Source organism: Heterodontus francisci, chromosome 6, assembly GCF_036365525.1.
Source record: "Heterodontus francisci isolate sHetFra1 chromosome 6, sHetFra1.hap1, whole genome shotgun sequence".
Classification (NCBI taxonomy): Eukaryota; Metazoa; Chordata; class Chondrichthyes; order Heterodontiformes; family Heterodontidae; genus Heterodontus; species Heterodontus francisci.
The window spans coordinates 25,208,384-25,228,029 of record NC_090376.1 but is presented as its reverse complement, the minus strand read 5'-3'; the positions used below and the strand labels follow the sequence as shown (position 1 = coordinate 25,228,029).

General features: G+C 43.7%; 1 protein-coding gene across 21 annotated transcripts in view; it reads left to right on the top strand.

Moving 5' to 3' along the window:
* Positions 1-19,646, top strand: part of LOC137371190 (inositol polyphosphate-4-phosphatase type I A) — a 261,418-nt gene that overhangs the window by 102,359 nt on the left and 139,413 nt on the right. Inside the window, exon 3 of one of the 21 annotated variants that reach the window (XM_068033306.1) lies at positions 17,535-17,592. The exons of 16 other annotated variants lie outside the window; for them this stretch is intronic. The gene's annotated coding sequence lies outside the window, so the exon portion shown is untranslated. Of the gene's footprint in view, positions 1-744; positions 767-17,534; positions 17,593-17,754; positions 17,922-18,479; positions 18,551-19,646 lie in introns of those variants that run through there. 4 more of the 21 variants (XM_068033318.1, XM_068033316.1, XM_068033313.1 and 1 more) reach the window with 4 other exon arrangements.

Here is a 19,646-nt window from a genome sequence, read left to right as displayed (position 1 = left end):
GATGGACAGTATGCGTTCCGAGCCATTTGAGGGAGGCTCTATCATGCTGAGCAAGGAGTTTCTGATGGCGAAGCCCACTCCATGCTGTCTTGGTTCTTCAGGATCCCTGCCCTGCCAGAAGAAGGTGTAGTCTTGCTCTGCTAGAGAGCCACTCGCGGGGAGGCGAGTCTCCTGAAGTGCTGCAATGTCCACATTGAGTCTACTGAGCTCGTTGTTAATGATGGCGGTCTTCCGAGAATCGTTGATTTGTGTAAGGTCTTCCGACAGGCCAGGACACATAGTTCTGACGTTCCAGCTTGCAAAGCGAAGGGCTGGTACCTTCTTTCCTTTTTTCATGTTGTTTGGTGCGGTGTATCAGTCCACCTTTCGGGCAATGACCCTGAGCTCCAAGCACCCATTGAAGCAGGCAGACTGTGGCGGGACAGAACCTTATTGACCGGGGGCTGCCCGGTTTGAGGCGGGCGGTAGCTGTCCAGTGAGGTGCAATGACCTCTCCCACCGACAAAGGCAACCCGTGGCGCCCAGTTTCTACGCCAATTTATCTGGACTTATAACCCGTAACTGCTGCCTTCCGTGTTGTTTCAGTCGCTGTGAGGCAACTATGGAGTGACCTCTCCATGGCGCATGCCTGGGCAAATTTATGGAGGTTGAGAGTTGCCCAGTCGTCAAAACCCCCCTCTCGGCCTTTCTGGTGGGGTCCAAAGGAGTGCAGGACACGACGTTTGGCACCAGTATGGCTGCAGGAACTGCCGGAAACATGCCAAAGGTGACACATGACCGCCTACGGGGTTCCGCTCCGGATTTTCTGTTAGGGTTTACTCCCTTCGCCTTGGTCTCACCCGAGACGCCCACAAGGCAGTGGGGTTGTTGGGGCCCCTACACAGGTGTAGGATGGTGCCGGTGGGAGGAGGGGATGCAAGGGGGAGGGGTAGAGGGAGGGGGTGGGGGGGGTGCAGGGGAAGGGGGTGCGGGGTGAAGATGGTGCGAGGGGGGGGCGGGCTGGGACGGGGTTGTGAGGGGGTGAGCTGAGAGGGTGGAGCAATGGAAGGGGACGGGGGTGGGGGGGGGTGGAAGGGGGGTAAAGGGGGGGGGAGGGGGGGTGGAATCTGGTGCAGGTAATAAGCCATTTCCTCAGTGCCCACCATCGACGTCCGGAAAGCTCATCCACGTCCTTCGGGAGGTGAAGCATCATTTGGCAGACTTAGAGGTGATTACATTTGCTAAGGGTTTTTTTTTTTTGCAGTGGTTTAAATAAAGGCATGCAGCATTGCCGACAGTGCGCTGCAGATGCTCTCCGAGCCATCTCCCGCGGGCGCTTTGAAGTTGCGGCCGGGGGGGCCGTTCGTGGATGTTTTGGGTGTTCGGGGCACCTTTTCACAGGACTTCTCTCGGGTCCCGCAGCTCCTTCTTCACCTCAATGGACTTACCGCATGCCGTGGCTGCAGACACTCTGGACTGTGAAGACAGCAGGATCGGAGATTAAAGTATCGGCAGCTGTTCTCGTCAGTTTCATCCGGATCAATTTCATTGAGAAAACAAAGAGCAGGTGTGGCTGGGGGAGGGCAGTGGGCCCAGGTAACATACACTAAACTAACTGTTAACTTTTAGAAAGGGCTAAAATGAACTGATTTAAAGAGCCAGGGGAATTTAAACAGTTTAAGAGGGCAGATTGGGGGAGAAAACGTTAGGGATGGGAGCAGATGGCCATGGATAGAGTTGAACAGCAAGGGAGCTTCCTAGGGAGCTTCCAGCCCAGGAGCCATCTTGAACACGTGTCCTACGCTAATCCCATATTCCTACCAAACATCCCCACCTGTCCCTATATTTCCCTACCACCTACCTATACTAGTGACAATTTATAATGGCCAATTTACCTATCAACCTGCAAGTCTTTTGGCTTGTGGGAGGAAACCGGAGCACCCGGAGAAAACACACGCAGACACAGGGAGAACTTGCAAACTCCACACAGGCAGTACCCGGAATCGAACCCGGGTCTCTGGAGCTGTGAGGCTGCGGTGCTAACCACTGTGCCGCCACACCATTCTCACACAGTAAACCAGGAAGTTAAAAGCACACAAAAACCTTCACTTTTAATTTAAATTTTCAGATAGTGAAATAATTTATTATAACTGCATGAAGATAGAAGCTAAAATAAACTTTTTAAAATTAATAAATGTGGAATTTTTTTATTATGGAGAAATTTGAAATTCCACATATTAACTTTTCAGGGTCAGTGAATGTGTTTAAGTTAGTATGCTGTTTTTTTAACCAGGTGTAACATTTTCAAGGGGTTTTTACAGCAAGACTAACAGCATAAAGAGTGGAAGTTCTCGTCAAATCCATTGATTTCCACGATTGTGGTCTGTTGGTGCCTGATTTCCATGATTGTACTCTGGGGGTGCCTTAAACAGTGCACCCTCTGGGGAAGCTTAGAATCACTGACAGCACCTTCTGTATTTCCACGTTATTCTGCGGATGTGTGGACTCCAGAAATTGCTGTTGGTTTCAGTGAAGTAATAGTGAGCGCTGACCGTTTTGCCATCATTCCTGCTATTTGTCATTTTTATAAATGACCTGGATGAGGGTGTAGAAGGGTGGGTTAGTAAATTTGTGGATGACACGAAGGTCGGTGGAGTTGTGGATAGTGCCGAAGGATGTTGTAGGGTACAGAGGGACATAGATAGGCTGCAGAGCTGGGCTGAGAGATGGCAAATGGAGTTTAATGAGGAAAAGTGTGAGGTGATTCACTTTGGAAGGGGTAACAGGAATGCAGAGTACTGGGCTAATGGGAAGATTCTTGGTTGTGTAGATGAACAGAGAGATCTTGGTGTCCAGGTACATAAATCCCTGAAAGTTGCTACCCAGGTTAATAGGGCTGTTAAGAAGGCATATGGTGTGTTAGCTTTTATTAGTAGGGGGATCGAGTTTCGGAGCCACGAGGTCATGCTGCAGCTGTACAAAACTCTGGTGAGGCCGCACCTGGAGTATTGCGTGCAGTTCTGGTCACCGCATTATAGGAAGGATGTGGAAGCTTTGGAAAGGGTGCAGAGGAGATTTACTAGGATGTTGCCTGGTATGGAGGGAAGGTCTTACGAGGAAAGGCTGAGGGACTTGAGGTTGTTTTCGTTGGAGAGAAGGAGGAGGAGAGGTGACTTAATAGAGACATATAAGATAATCAGAGGGTTAGATAGGGTGGATAGTGAGAGTCTTTTTCCTCGGATGGTGATGGCAAACACGAGGGGACATGGCTTTAAGTTGAGGGGTGATAGATATAGGACAGATGTCAGAGGTAGTTTCTTTACTCAGAGAGTAGTAGGGGCGTGGAACGCCCTGCCTGCAACAGTAGTAGACTTGCCAACTTTAAGGGCATTTAAGTGGTCATTGGATAGATATATGGATGAAAATGGAATAGTGTAGGTCAGATGGTTTCACAGGTCGGCACAACATCGAGGGCCGAAGGGCCTGTACTGCGCTGTAATGTTCTAATTCTAATTCCCACTGCAGAATCTTCACAGGTGCTGCCTGATCTGAGTATTTCCACGATCTGCAATATTTTGCTGTTGTATTACTGTTGACATTTATTCTGAATGTAATTTGCTGAAGTATAACGCATTTGTTTTAAAGAATTGCTATGTTAGCTACTCCTCACTGATTATTTCAATACAATCAAAGTTTGTAATTATATGACAATTAAACCAGCTATTTGCCTTATTGCTAACTGTGCTGTGCTGGTCATAGTACACAAGATAGTTGATATGGCTGGTTGTAAAATAAATGCTGAGCTGCATTTTTAATCTTGAGTTTCATACTGGGAGAGTTAAGATATTGTAACTGTCAGTCGAAAAATGTAAATGAACAAGCTGGTGTTCTAGTTCTTCATCGGGCTTATTATTGAAAATGAATTTAACTAGGAAGTATGCTTGCATGTAGTGATTTAATATTTCAGTGCTTAAGCAATTATTGATTTATTGTTCATTTTTATTTTTAAACTCCTTTTAAACTGTTATGCCTATTTTCTTTACTCCGCTTCCTCCACCAATTCTCTTTACTTTTGAGGCTGCTTGCCATCATAAAGAAAAGACTTGTATTATATAGCAGCTTTCATGACCACAGGGTGTTCCAAAGTGCTTTAAAGACAATGAAATACTTTTTGAAGTGTAATCGCTATTGTAATGTAGGAAATGCAGCAGCCAATTTGTGCACAGCAAGCTCCCACAAACAGCAATCTGATAACATTTTTGTGATTTTGAATAAAGGAATAAATATTGGTTAGAGCACTGGAGAGAAACTCCCCTGTTCTACACAATAGTACTGTGGGATCTTTAATGTCCATCCAACAGGGCAGACGGAGACGAAAACCAATGCAGCACTCCCTTAGTACTATGCTGGGAGTGTCGGCGTAGAATTTTGTGCTCAATGCCTAGGGTGGGACTTGATCCCACAATCTTCTGACTCAGGCGAGCGTGCTACCAACTGAGCTATGGCTGACGTCGTCCTGATTCAGGAAAGCAAGGCGACTTGAGATGTTTTTTCATTCCTATTGGTGCTTCTCCCTCAGCCAACAGAACTAGATAATCTTTAATTAGATATAACCACCTTTTTATTATAGCCTTCAATCTGTTCTCTCTCTCTCTCCCCCCAGAAACTGATTTCATTGTTTCTTGAACTAATTTGTATTGTGAAAGGTGAAGGGAGACTGAACTGATGCTCTTGAAAAGCATTTTTTTTTTACTGATGCAGCTAAACTGGAGCGTGTGGAAAAGGGACAATTTATAATTTTGTTTATTAAGAGGAAATACTTTTTAGTAAGTGCCATGGACAGTCCTGGGCTTTTTTTTTTAGTATTGCAGAAAGAATGATTGATTAGATTTTGCCAGTATTTTTCTCTTCCTGAAGCTAGGAACTTGCAAGAGTTGTGCAACCTGTATCCTGCTGTTCTGAAGCATTATACCACATTATAACCTCGTCAAGGATGTTGTGGCAAAAATAGGGATTCCATTCTGAGGTAGGGGGTGGGGGGGGGGGCGCGGGTAATATTTGATATCATGACATCTAATTATATTTTCCATGCAAGTTCAATTATGCTGTCATCTTCCTAGGTAGATTAGTCCGTACGTTTATCTCCTGAGTAATTCTGGCCCAACTTTCTTTGGCATTAACATTTGGCTCTGAAGTCCATTCCATCCCGGTGTGATTAGTCAATCATGAAATGCAACCATTCCCCATTAGAACCATCATCTGTTCATCTCGATTAAGGATTAAGTTATTTTTGCAGATGGATGACAGTGAATAATCATAACACCTCTGCAGTCATTCAATTCCCTCCTTAATGTCAGTACCATTGTGCTGTAGTTGTCAGATATATTTCATGCATGGAAAAAATTGAGATTAAGGTTCCAGTCACTTATAATCTGGAAATCTAATAATTTGGTTTTATTGATAATGAATAATTCCTTAACTACTGAATTATAAAATGTTAGCTTTTTAATCTTTCCTCAAGCACATCTCTTAACACTTGAACAAAAAGCAAAATGCTGCAGATGCTGGAAGCACTCAGGCCAGGCAACATTTGTGGAGAGGACAGAAAAGTAGTTTAGGGTACCCCATGTCTTAGGAGTTTAATCAAACTTCGACACCTGCGTTATGGAAAGAAATATTAAAAAGGCATTAATGTATTACAGGCAGTTTTATGTAAAAACTGTATCCATGATTCAATACTTTTTGGCTCTCTTTTTAAATAGCACCCCAATCCTATATATATTTAAAAATAAGCATGTGGAGTTGTAGAGGACATCCTTGGATGAGAAGACCGTTTGTTGGGTAAGACTTTAAATTCATAGAGATGTTGTTGCTGTACAGATACTCTTCCAATTGTCTTTTAAAGTAAATGCCGTTATTGATGTGACATTAGTTCATGCCAGGGCCGTTTTTTTTCTTTTTCCATGCCCCCCCACTCCCCCAGCCATTTATTTTAAGAAGTAAATGCTATGTTTGCCTGTTGCTAATTTCGTGGAATCTCCTCAACGATGATAATGCTACCTGCAAATGTTGCCCTGGTCTCAGCAACCTAGGAGATATACATTCAAGACTTTTTCTTGATCTTAAAGGGAATTATCAAATAACTGTGCTCTGCTGATTTTAAAATCTTCTAGGTTGCTGGGTATACTACATAAATTTGAATAGCAAATTAATTGTATTCTCAAATACTTTTGGGCAATGTTTGAAGATTTTAATTATTGAGTTTCGCTGCCACTTATCTTTCAGATCTAACTAACTTTTACACTAAGAACATCTAAGTATTCTGCCTACTCATGTTTAGTCCTCTTTGCATCCTCACATCTTTAATTAGCATTGACAAATTTATATGCTTCTCTCAGTAACATAAACTCTAAAATCTTGTTACCACAAAGCATTTGGATCCAAGATTACTTGTCAGTCAACATCAGTTTAAAAAAAACTTCCATTTATATGTCCAGTTATTTCATTTCAAATAACTTCACGTGAGGTGCAGTTAATGAGCATATGTGGGTTAAAGGGATAGAAATCTTGTGCATAAACAAAGCCCCCACCCCTAAAAGAGTGTGAGGAATGACCAGTTAATCTGTTTTGGTGGTCTTAGGCCTCAGCTTCCATGTATGTATATAGTAAGGAGTCCAAGCTCCACTTCCCTCCATCCCATGACCACCTCTTTGAAGTTGATCTGACTGACTGGCATTAAATTGTGCAAAACAGGGGCCATCATATTTGGTGTGTTACCACTGATTCTGTCACCCTCTGGTTAGTCACACAGCCTGAGTCAGCTGAATTGAAACCTTGCTGCTGTTTAATCCAGAGATGAGATTCAAATGATAACCATCACCATGGAATCATGGAAAATTTACAGAAAGAGACCACTTGGCCCATCATGTCTGCACCGGCTGAAAAGAAAAAGAACCACGCAGCCAAATCCCACTTTCCAGCATTTGGTCCGGAGCCCTGCAGGTTACAACATGCCAAGTACACATCCAGACACCTTTTAAAGGAGATGAGGTTTTCTGCTTCTACTACCCTTTCAGGCAGTGAGTTCCAGACCCCCACTACCCTCTGGGTGAAAAATGTTTCCTCATCTCCCCTCTAATCCTTTTACCAATCACTTTATATCTCATCCCATAGTCACTGACCCCTCTGCTAAGGTAAATAGGTCCTTCCCATCAACTCTATCCAGGCCCCTCACAATTTTGTTCATCTCCATCAAATCTCCCCTCAGTCTTCTCTGTTCCAAGGAGAACAATCACAGCCTATCCAATCTTTCCTCCATAGCTGCATTTTTCCAGTCCTGGCAACATCCTCGTAAATCTCCTCTGTAACTTCTTAGTGCAGTTTTATCCTTTCTGTAAAGAGGTGACCAGAACTGCACACAGTACTCAAGTTTTATATAGTTCCAGCATAGCCTCCCTGCTCTTGTATTCTATATCTCAGCTAATAAAGGAAAGGATTCCATATGCCTCCTTAATCATCTTATCCACCTGTCTTGCCTCCTGCAGGGATCTGTGGAGATTCACTCCAAGGGTCCTCACTTCCTCTACACCCCTCAGTATCCCATTTATCGTGTAGTCCTTTGGCTTGTTTGACTTCCCCAAATGCATCACCTCACACTTCTCTGGGTTAAATTCCATTTGTCACTTTTCTACCCACCTGACCAGTCCATTGATACCTTCCTGCAGTCTAGAGCTATCCTCCTCACCATCAAACACACGGCCAATTTTTGTGCTGTCTGCAAACTTCTTGATCATTCCCCCTACAATTATGACCAAATCGTTAATATATGCCACAAAGAGCAGGGGACCTAGCAAGAAGCCCTGCGGAACTGCACTGGAAACAGCCTTCCAGCTGCGCAAACACCCGTCAACAATTATCCTCTGTTCCCTGCCACTGAGCCAATTTTGTATCCAGCATGCTACATTTCCCTGGATTCTATGGGCTTTTATTTTTAAATCAATCTGCCATGTGGGACCTTGTCAAAAGCCTTGCTAAAATCATAGAAACATAGAAAAATAGGAGCAGGAGTAGGCCATTCGGCCCTTCGAGCCTGCACTGCCATTCAATACGATCATGGCTGATCATCCAGTACCCTGTTCCTGCTTTCTCCCCATATTCCTTGATCCCATTAGCCCTAAGAACTATATTTAACTTCTTGAATATATTTAATTATTTGGCCTCAACTGCTTTCCGTGGTAGAGAATTCCACAGGTTCACCACTCTCTGGGTGAAGAAATGTCACCTCATCTCAGTCCTAAATGGCTTACCACTTATCCTTAGACTGTGACCCCTAGTTCTGGACTCCCCCGCCATCAGGAACATCCTTCCTGCACCTAGTCTGTCCAGTCCTGTTCGAATTTTGTAGGTTTCTATGAGATCCCCTCTCATTCTTCGAAACTCTAGCGAATACAAGCCTAATCGACTCAATCTCTCTTCATACGTCAGTCCTGCCATCCCTGGAATCAGTCTGGTGAACCTTCGCTGCACTTCCTCCGTAGCAAGAACATCCTTCCTCAGATAAGGAGACTAAAACTGCACGCAATACTCCAGATGTGGTCTCACCAATGCCTTGTATAATTGCAGCAAGACATCCTTGCTCCTGTACTCAAATCCTCTCGCTATGAAGATAAATAAATAAATCCATGTAGACCACGTCAACTGCACTACCCTCATCAATCCTCCTTGTTACTTCCTCAAAAAATTCAATCAAGTTATGCAAATGCAAAATATAAACAAGAAATGCTGGAAATACTGAGCAGGTCAGGCAGCTTCTGTGGAGAGAGAAGCATTTCAGGTCAGTGACCCTTCATCAGAATAAATACAACCTTCCCCTAACAAATCCATGCTGATTATCCTTGAATAATTTGTGCCTTTCTAAGTGACAGTTAATCCTGCCACTCCTTCCACCTGCCCAGCTTCATTACCTAAAATTAAGTCCAGAACTGCACCCTCTCTTCTTGTACTTGTTACATACTGGCCAAAAGCGTTTTTCTGAATGCACATTAAGAATTCTGTTCCCTCCATTCCTTTCACTCTAAAACTATCCCAGTTAATGTGGGTGTAGTTAAAATCCCCCATTATGACTTCCCCGATTGTTTTTGCACTTCTGGAAGATTTGCCTATGTACTTGCTCTTCTGTCTCCCTATGACTGTTCAGGGGTCTATAGTATACTCCCAGTAGTGTGACTACCCCTTTTGTGTTCCTAAGCTGAATCCATATTGCCTCAATTGATGATCCTTCTAACATATTAATTCTCCTCACAGCTGTAATTTCTTCTCTAATCAAAGTTGCCACCCTTTCTCCCTTTTTATTATCCCCCTCTGTATCTCATCTGAAAACCCTGTAACCAGGAACGTTGAGCTGCCATTTCTGTCCCTCTCTTTAAGCCAAGTTTCTGTAATAACTATGATATCATGATATGTTTCTATCTGTGCCCTCATCTTGTCTGCTTTATTTGCTATACTCCTTGCATTGAAGTAGATACCCTTAAGCACTGCCAAACTCTCCCATTTTCTATCCTTTGTTTCCTCTGCCTTCCAGACTCTCTCTCTCATTTTCTGCCTTGCATTTCTATTTCTGATTTTGCCCCATCTGAGTCAATCCTTAGGTTCCCACCCCCCTGCCAAACTAGTTGAAAACCTGCCCATCAGCACTAGCAAACCACCCGGCAAGGATATTAATCCTGACCCTATTGAGGTGCAAACTTTGTTTGGCTTGTACAGGTCCTACCTCCCCCAGAATTGGGCGGCAGTGGCGCAGTGGTTAGCACTGCAGTCTCACAGCTCCAGCGACCCGGGTTCAGTTCTGGGTACTGTCTGTGCAGAGTTTGCAAGTTCTCCCTGTGTCTGCATGGGTTTCCGCCGGGTGCTCCGGTTTCCTCCCACCTCCAAAGACTTGCAGGTTGATAGGTAAATTGACCATTGTAAATTGCCCCTAGTGTAGGTAGGTGGTAGGAGAATGGTGGGGATGTGGTAGAGAATATGGGGTTAATGTAGGATTAGTATAAATGGGTGGTTGTTGGTCGGCACAGACTCGGTGGGCCGAAGGGCCTGTTTCAGTGCTGTATCTCTAAATAAAATTTTTTAAAATAAAATAAATTGGTCCCAATGCCTCAGGAATCTAAAGCCCTCCCTCCTGCATCATCTCTCCAGCAATGCATTCATAAGCTCTAACCTCCTATTTCTATGCTCGCTAGTATGTGGCACTGGGAGTAATCTGGAGATTACAACCTTTTTAATATCTTAGCTAGCTCCCTAAAATCTGCTTTCAGGACCTGATCCCTCTTTGTAATTGGTTCCAATGTGAACCACGACCTTTGGCTGTTCACCCTCCCTTTAAGAATGTCCTGCAGCTGCTCTGTGACATCCTTGACCCTGGCACCAGGGGGGCACAGTCTATGGCCGCAGAAATGCCTGTCCCCTAATTATCGAGTCCCCCTACCTCATTTCTCTTCCCGCCCATGCAGCTGAGCCACCCATGGTGCCCCCGAACTTAGCTCTCGCTACACATCTCTGAGGGACCATTGCCTTCACCAGCATCCAAAGTGGAAAACCAGTTCTTGAACGAGATAGAGGCAGAGGACCCCTGTGCTACCTGCTTGGTCCTCCTAGACACTCTGATGGTCACCCATTCCCTCTCTGCAGTGTGACTACCTCCCTAACGTGCTATCCACGTAGTTCTCAATCACGCGGATGCACCACAGTGTCTCCAGCTGCCGTTTAAGTTTCTGCAGCTGGTGACACTTCCTGCAGACATATTCATCAAGGCCATGTGAAAGGGTCCACAACTTCCCACATACCACAGGAAGCACAGTCCACTCAGCCGAGCTGCCCTGCCATACCTTAACCTTACTTTTAAACCAGTTGCTAGTAGAATGTAGAAGACTTACTTCCACTTCTTACCTCTACCTCACCATCACTGCATCTGGACCCCTTAACCATTGTTCAGTAACTTCTGAGCTCTCCCAATTTTCTCTGCTGGACTTGCATTCTCCTTCCTTCATAGGCTTCAACTCATTCAAAAAGGCACTGTCCATATTCTGCCGTGTACTACTTTCTGCTCGTTCTTCGAAATCATAGAACGTTTACAGCGCGGGAAGAGGCCACTTGGCCCATCGTGTCTGCTCCAGCTGAAAAAAAAAAGCCACCCAACCTACTCACGCTTACCAGCATTTGGTCATTAGCCCTGCAGGTTATGCTATTTGAGATGCATATCCAGACACCTTTTGAAATGAGTTGAGCGTTTCTGCCTCTACTATTCTTACTGGCAGTGAGTTCCAGAACCCTACCACCCTCTGGGTGAAAAAACTTCCTCACCTGCTCTCTAATCTTTCTATCCATCACTTTAAATCTATGCCCTCTAGTCCCTGACCTCTCTGCTAAGGTAAATAGGTCCTTCCTATCAACTCTATCCAGGCCCCTCGCAATTTTGTACATCTCAATCAAATCTCCCCTCAACCTCCTCTGTTCTAAGGAGAACATCCCCAGCCTATCCAATCTTTCCTCCATAGCTGCATTTTCCAGTTCTGGCAACATCCTTGTAAATCTCCTCTGTACCCTCTTAGTGCAGTTATATCTTTTCTGTAATGAGGTGACCAGAACTACACACAGTACTCAAGTTATGGCTGAACTAATGATTTATACAGTTCCAGCATAACCACTCTGCTCTTATATTCTATACCTCAGCTAATAAAGGAAAGGATTCTGTATTTCGCCTTAACCACCCTATTGACATGTCTTGCTACTTCCAGGGATCTGTGGACATTGACCCCAAAGTCCCTCACTTCCTCTACATCTCTCAGTACTCTCCCATTAATTGTGTATTCCTTTGCCTTGTTTGACCTTCCTGAATGCGGCACCTCACGCTTCTCCAGGTTGAATTCCATTTGCCACTTTTTTTTTAGAGATACAGCACTGAAACAGGCCCTTCGGCCCACCGAGTCTGTGCCGACCAACAACCACCCATTTATACTAACCCTACAGTAATCCCATATTCCCTACCACCTACCTACACTAGGGGCAATTTACAACGGCCAATTTACCTATCACCTGCAAGTCTTTGGCTGTGGGAGGAAACCGGGGCACCCGGCGAAAACCCACGCGGTCACAGGGAGAACTTGCAAACTCCGCACAGGCAGTACCCAGAACTGAACCCGGGTCCCTGGAGCTGTGAGGCTGCGGTGCTAACCACTGTGCCACCCACTGCGCCAGTTCATGGATATCTTCCTGCAGTCTGTCCTCCTCACTATCAACCCCATGGCCAATTTTTGTGTCGTCTGAAAACTTCATGAATTTGCCCCATTTACATCCAAGTCATCGACATATATCACAGAAATCAGAGAACCTAGTACTGAGCCCTGCGGAACCCCACTGGAAGCAGCCTTCCAGTCGCACCTGTCAATAGTTATCCTTCGTTCCCTGCCACTGAGCCAATTTTATATTCGGCTTGCTATATTTCCCTGGATCCCATGAACTTCTATTTTTTTTAACCAATCTGCCATGTGGGACCTTATCAAAAACCTTGCTAAAATCCATGCAGACCACATCAACTGCACTACCCTCATCAGTCCTCCTTGCTACTGCTTCAAAAAGTTCAATCAAGTTAGTCAGACAAGATCTTCCCTCAACACATCCATGCTGACTATCCTTGATTAATCAGTGCCCTCCTAAGTGATAGTTTATCCTGTCTCTCAGAATTGATTCCAATAATTTGCCCCCTACTGAGGTTAGACTGACTAGCCTGTAAGTATTTGGTCTATCCCTCACTCCCTTTTTATGAAAGGTACCCCAGAGAGTGTGGAGGCTAGATCACTAAAAGTAATATAAGAGGAAGTAGATAGATTTTTGAAATATCGGGGAGTTGAGGGCTATGAGGACCTGGCACGAAAGAGGAGTTGAGGTCTGGGGCAGAAGAGCCATGATCTTATTGAATGGTGGGGCAGACTTGAGGGGTCAAATGGCCTACTCCTGCTCCTATTTCTTATGTTGGGATGGTTTTTAACTTGGAGGGGAACTTGAAGTCAACGGTGTACCCATACACCAGCTTCCTTTGTCCTACTAGTTGGCGAAGGCCACGGCTTTGGATGGTGCTGCCGAAGAAGCCTCGGTGTTTTGCTACGGTGAATTCTGTACATAGTACAGATTTACTAGGATGTTGCCTGGTATGGAGGGAAGGTCTTACGAGGAAAGGCTGAGGGACTTGAGGTTGTTTTCGTTGGAGAGAAGGAGGAGGAGAGGTGACTTAATAGAGACATATAAGATAATCAGAGGGTTAGATAGGGTGGATAGTGAGAGTCTTTTTCCTCGGATGCTGATGGCAAACACGAGGGGACATAGCTTTAAGTTGAGGGGTGATAGATATAGGACAGACGTCCGAGGTAGTTTCTTTACTCAGAGAGTAGTAGGGGCGTGGAACGCCCTGCCTCCAACAGTAGTAGACTTGCCAACTTTAAGGGCATTTAAGTGGTCATTGGATAGACATATGGATGAAAATGGAATAGTTTAGGTCAGATGGTTTCACAGGTCGGCGCAACATCGAGGGCTGAAGGGCCTGTACTGCGCTGTAATGTTCTATGTTCTATGTACAACATTAACATTCCTCCAATTCTCTGGCAGCATACCTGTATTCAGTGAGGACTGGAAAATGATGGACAGACTCGCTGGAGTACATTTCATCCAGCCCTGGTGATTTATCCACTTTCAAGAATACTAATCCCATTAATACTTCCTCTCCCTATGTTTATCACATCCCAATACTTCACGCTCCTCCTTTTCAACTATAATATCTGCATTGTCCTCTTGTGATGACAGATGCAAAGTATTCATTAAGAACCGTATCCGCCTAAGCACACAGTTTACCGTTTTGGTCTTTCATGGGCCCTATTCTTTCCTTAGTGTCATGCAGGCCCCAACCTGCCAAGAATGAGGCACATTAATTTCACATGAACATTAATTTTTATACTGTTACTGGAGTAAAGAATGAATTTGCTTTAAAAAAAACGCACCAACCCTTGACTGGAAAGACATTTGCATAGTAACAGACAGGACTTGGAAAGGACAAAGGGACCACGCCCTGCTCCAATTTAATCCACAATGGACTTTTGATTCTATTCTGAAGAAGGGTGACTGACCTGTAACGTTAACTCTGCTTCTCTCTCCACAGATACTGCTGGATCTGCTGAGTATTTCCAGCATTTCTTGTTTTTATTTCAGATTTCCAGCATCTGCAGTATTTTGCTTTTATGGACTTTTGATTACCAGACGTTGAAGGTGGAAAAGCTAGCATTCCAGGTTGATTGCTAAGATGCTCCCAATACACAGAAGAGACCTGGTCAAACCGGTCAATCACGTGACCACCTGTTGGCCAACTAGGGGAGTTTTAAATTGGAGAAACCGTGTTTGAAGTCAGAAAGCTGTTTGCTCCTAGACTGGAAAAGACCTCTTATGACTGGCTTGCCGCCACCTCTCTCTGGTCTCATCTCTCTCGCCAGCTTCGGAAACCATTGAAGACATATGAACCCCAAGTGAGAAAAGTCTCCTACAGTGAGCAAGTTTAAGAAGAATACTCTGCCCCAACGAAAAGCAAGATCTACCTACAAGCAAGGACTACAGTGAGCTCGAAGCACAGTAACAAAAACCCCTCTTCAGAGAATGCCTCAAACTTTTCCACTTAATTTTCTTCTCTTTTCTGTCTCTATTTGCATGTGCGTATCGCGTATGCATGCTAGTGGGACACGGTGTGTATTCGAAGTTGTTAACCGAATTAGATTTAAGTTTTAATAAACTTCACTTTTCTTAAACCTAAGAAAACCTGTTTGTGCGCATTTCTTTGCCTTCTAATTGGAAAGCGGTGAACAAGGATTCACCAAGGTGGAGCTAAAACACTGTGTTTAAAATTAAACCCTGTTACAGTAAGACCAGGTGAAGGCTGAGAAAGACCCCTAGACATCTTTCTCACCTGGTTGTAACACTTAGTTATCCTCTTACTCTTAATGTATTGTTAAAACATCTTTGGGCTCTCCTTGATTTTTCTTGCCAATATTCTTTCATGCCCTCTCTTTGCTTTCCTAATTTCCTTTTTGATTTCACCCCTCCTCTCGTTTTTCTGTAGTATTGAGTTCTTGGTGTCTGACCTAAGCTTTCCTTTTCTGCCATATCTTACCCTGTAAGCTCCTTGACATCTAGGGTGCTCTAGATTTGGCCGCCCCACCCTTTTTCTTTGTGGGATCATGTTTAATCTAAAACCCCTTGAATCTCCCCTTTGAATGCTTCCCACTGCTCTGGCACTGGTTTACCTTCAAGTAGCTGTTTCCAGTCCACTTTCACTAAATCACTCCTCAGTGTAGTAAAATTGGCCTTGCCCCAATGGAACTCACATTGACCAAAAAGTTCTCCTGAATGCACCTCAAGAATTCTGCTCCACCTATTCCCATCATCCCAAAGCTATCCCAGTTAATATTTGGGAAGTTAAAATCCGCTGTTATTACTGCCCTATCGTATTTGCACTTTTTGCCTACATATTTGCTCTTCTGTCTACCGCTGACTGTTCAGGGGTCTATAGTACACTCCCAGCAGTGTGACTGCTCTTTTTTTCTTCCTTAGCTTAATCCATTTGGCCGCATTTGATGATCCTTCTAACATATCACCCCTCCTCATAGCTGTAATTGTTTCCTTGACCAAAATTGCCACCCCCCCCTCCTTTTTTATCCCCCTCTGTATTGCATTTGAAAACCCTCTAACCAGGAATGTTGAGCTGCCATTCCTGCCCCTCAAGCCATGTTTCTGTAGTAGCTATGATATCATACTGCCACGTTTCTATCCGTGCCCTTAGCTCGTCTGCTTTATTTATTATACTCCTTACATTGAAGTAGATACCCTGAGCATTGCCAAACTCTTTTTTTTCTTCTGTTTTCTGACCTTTTGTTTCCTCGGGCTTCCAGACTCATCCATTAATTTTCTGCCTTCCATTTTCATTTCTGATTTTGTCCCAACTGAATCTACCCTCAAGCCCCATCCCCCTTCAGCCCTGTCTTCACTGATCACCCTGCTGAAATTCCTTCACAACTCACTTTCACAGCTGCACCTTTGTGACCTCTTCTAGCCTTGCATTCTCTCAACCTTTTTGGTTCTGCAACTATTGCAACCTGTATTTTCCCCCCTCTCCTACTTCACCCAATCATTTGTGGCAGTCTTCAGCCACCTTAGCCCTTCTTTCCAGCGCTCCTTTCCTAAAATTCTTCACTCTTCCTGTCTGCACCTTTTTAAAAAAAACTTTCTTTAACTTTTTTCCAACCAATCTTTTCAGACCCCTTGGTATCCACTCCTTTTTTTCTTTCCCTCTGTAAATTATCTTCTATTTTTCTACATCAAGGGTGCTACATAAGTGTGTCATTGTAATCCTTTGAATTTGGCCCTTTCAACAAAGGAAGAAATAAAAATAAATCGCCTCTTTTTTGCAGGCTTTGTATAATGACATGACCTTTTATTGCCACTTTAATTGACCGTTCCTTTTGGAGGATATTCTTTGCTATTGTATCAAAATTATAAAATGTGTTATAGCACATTTACAATACTACTGTTAGTTGTGTAGTAGCTGGTAGCGCACTCGCTTGTGTCAGAGGGTTGTGGGTTCAAGTCCCAACCTGGGACTTGAGCACAAAAATCTAGGTTGACATTCCAGTACAGTACTGAGAGTGCTGCCTGTTGGAGGTGTCGTCTTTCAGATGAGACCTTAAACCAAGGCCCCATCTGCCCCTCTCAGGTGAACGTAAAAGAACCCATGGCAGTATTTTGAAGAAGAGGAAGGGAGTTATCCTTGGTGTCGTGAACAATATTTTCCTCTCAATTCAACATCACAAAAGCAGATTACCTGATCATTATAACACTGCTGTTTGTGGGAGCTTGCTGTGCACAAATTGGCTGCTTTGTTTCCTAAATTACAACAGTGACTACACTTCTAAAGTACCTGGTTGGTTGGAAAGGGCTTTGGGATGCCCTGTGGTTGTGAAGGATGCTATAAAAATGTAAGTATCTTTTCTTTTTATAAATAAATAAAAAGAAATTTTCTTCCTTGATCTTATGCCACATTCACTGGTTCTGTTTTTCCATCATTAACATTAAAGAACTCTCATCTGTTTTGTGTTCAAAGTTGCCCTTGTTGCATGCAACCAAGCCAGTAAAATTTACAGTATTTTTGGAAAGTTAGAAGTGACATGGTTAAGTATATCGGTGTGATGAGCTCTTATGTTTCTTTTTTTTAAATTTAAGTGTAGTTTATCAGAAATAAGGAATGTTCATTGGCATCATAACTAAACTGAACAGAACAGAGCCCGTTTCTGGGCTCAAGCACTTTCCAGTATGTTCAGCTGTTACTAGCATTATTCAGTTAAACAGGTGGTATCTGAGTAGAAAAATGCTGAGCCCACACCAGTTTTAAAGAGACACTGTTTTTTAATGCTGAAGGTAGAGACCAGAATAATGGCTGTCTGTCATTTTCATTTTTTTTCCATTTGTGTTAGTGAACTACTTTAATGAAGGAAATTCCCTTTTGGTAACAGAGGCGATTAACATGGACTGGTGAGTAGGTGTGAAGCATTTTTATAGATCAGCGTAACACCTTCCATCTGCCTAGTTAGATCTGTTCGAGTTTGTTATTTCCTGTACTAATTGCTGCTTGGGTGAGAGCAGGGTGGTGGGAGAGATGCAGTTTGCTTTTTTCTATGTACTTGAACTCCCTAGCAAAGAAAGTCTTTTCGTGGTTTTGCAGTCGGCAACTATGTTGTAAGGAAACTGCAAGACAACCGAATTAAAGTCTTTGGGGAAATAAGTGTATGATAAAAGAAATCTGGTGAATGCTGTGTACAGAGATTTTCAGAAAGTATTTGATAAAGAGCTTTAAATTTGAGGTATGTAGGATGGAAGAGAATGTAGAAACATAGATAAGGTGATCAAAGAAAGAAAACAGCTGTAGTTACTTTTTCACAGTAGAAGGATACTTGATATAATGCATGTTTGTACTTGGGTATTGGGATATAATAAAATCTGATGAGGAATGCAGTAAACAAAACAACTATAAGCAATTTCAGGAGGACCTACATGTTGGACAGATAGATTCAGATGAAATGTAATTTGGAGGTATGTAAGTTGATACATTTTGGTAGGAAGGATGAGGAGTGAAAATTCATGCTAATGGTAGAACTTCAAAAGGAATAGAGGAGAAGCAAGGCTTAGGGGTTCAGATACATGAATCTTAAAAGTGGGAGGACACATTTATTTAAGCAGAAACAAAATGAGGTATAGAGTACAAAAACGCAGCAAATCGTGGGCGTAGTAACACAGTATTTATGCCCTGCTTTTAAGAGAAAAAATGTCACATTGAGAGGGCGCAGGAGATACTGTTGTTGCGAGGCTTTTAGATATGAGGAAGTAGCTAGGATTCTTTAGAGCAGAGAAGATTAAGAGGAGATCTGATGTGTTCAGAATTACGAAAGGTTTTGATAAAAGGGGAAAAGCTGTTTGCACTGGTGGTGAATTGGTAACTAGAGCTTGCATTTTTCTAATGTGTACTGTTCATTAGAGTCTCCAAACGATGCATTTCATTTGTAAAATATGGTGCTAGTTCTTATAACTTTTTTTTAAAAAGTATTTTTGTATTTTACATTTTGTATGTGTAGTGAGTGTCATGAGGGAAGAGGTAGTCCGATAGAATGACGTGCACAAGGCTAAATATCTGTTCCGATAGTGATAGGTTTTTCCACGTAGAGTACTGTCATCTGCAGTGTCAACATGGTCAAAGCAGTATGTTTGTAACAGTATATCTCATGTTGTTGGACTGTTGTGCAATTTATTTAAGTTGTATGTTCCGAAATCAACGGCTGAATTTTACCAGTCCCTCGACGCGGTGGGTTGCGACGGGCCTTCAATCTGTACATTGAAATCAACCCAAATGACATGCAAATAGACTTAACTGCAGGCAGTGGCTGTCCCACGTCGATTTTACCGCCAAAGAATGCAGCTCTCACACCTTCGGAACACCGCACGCAGTTCTGAGGCGAAAACCTGGTGGGGAGGGGGAGGAATAAAATTTTCAGGGCGAGAGGGTTGGAGGAGCAGGGAGAACATTTATTATTGGCTGTGGCGATGGTGGCAAGGGCTTGAGGGTTAAAGGGAATGAATGTTGGCAGGGTAATTTTTATCATGGGGTAGATGGCAATTTATGATTTACCCATGGGGGGGGGGGGAGGTGCGGGAGGTGGGATATGTGATTGACACCTGACATAACATTTTATTTTTAATTCTCGGAGATCGGGACCATTGAATTTTACAATGTAATTGAGGGCTTGAAGCCCTTTAAAAATGGCGTCTGCGCAGTGGTGCCAGATGCTGTTGCCAGGGACGCGGCGCCCCCCCCCCCCCCCTCCACTTAAATGAGCCCCTGCACATAATATCCATGTTAGAAGGCTGCCAAATTCAAAGCGCGCCACCGCGGAGCGCAGCGCGCTCATAAAATTCAGGCCCAGGATGGGCAAAATGCAGAGTAGCATAAGTATCTATAAAAGACTGATTCACCTGATGAGAGTTGTGTTTTGAAAACAAAAAATGCTGGAGTTGTGCTTTCACAGGTTGAGGGG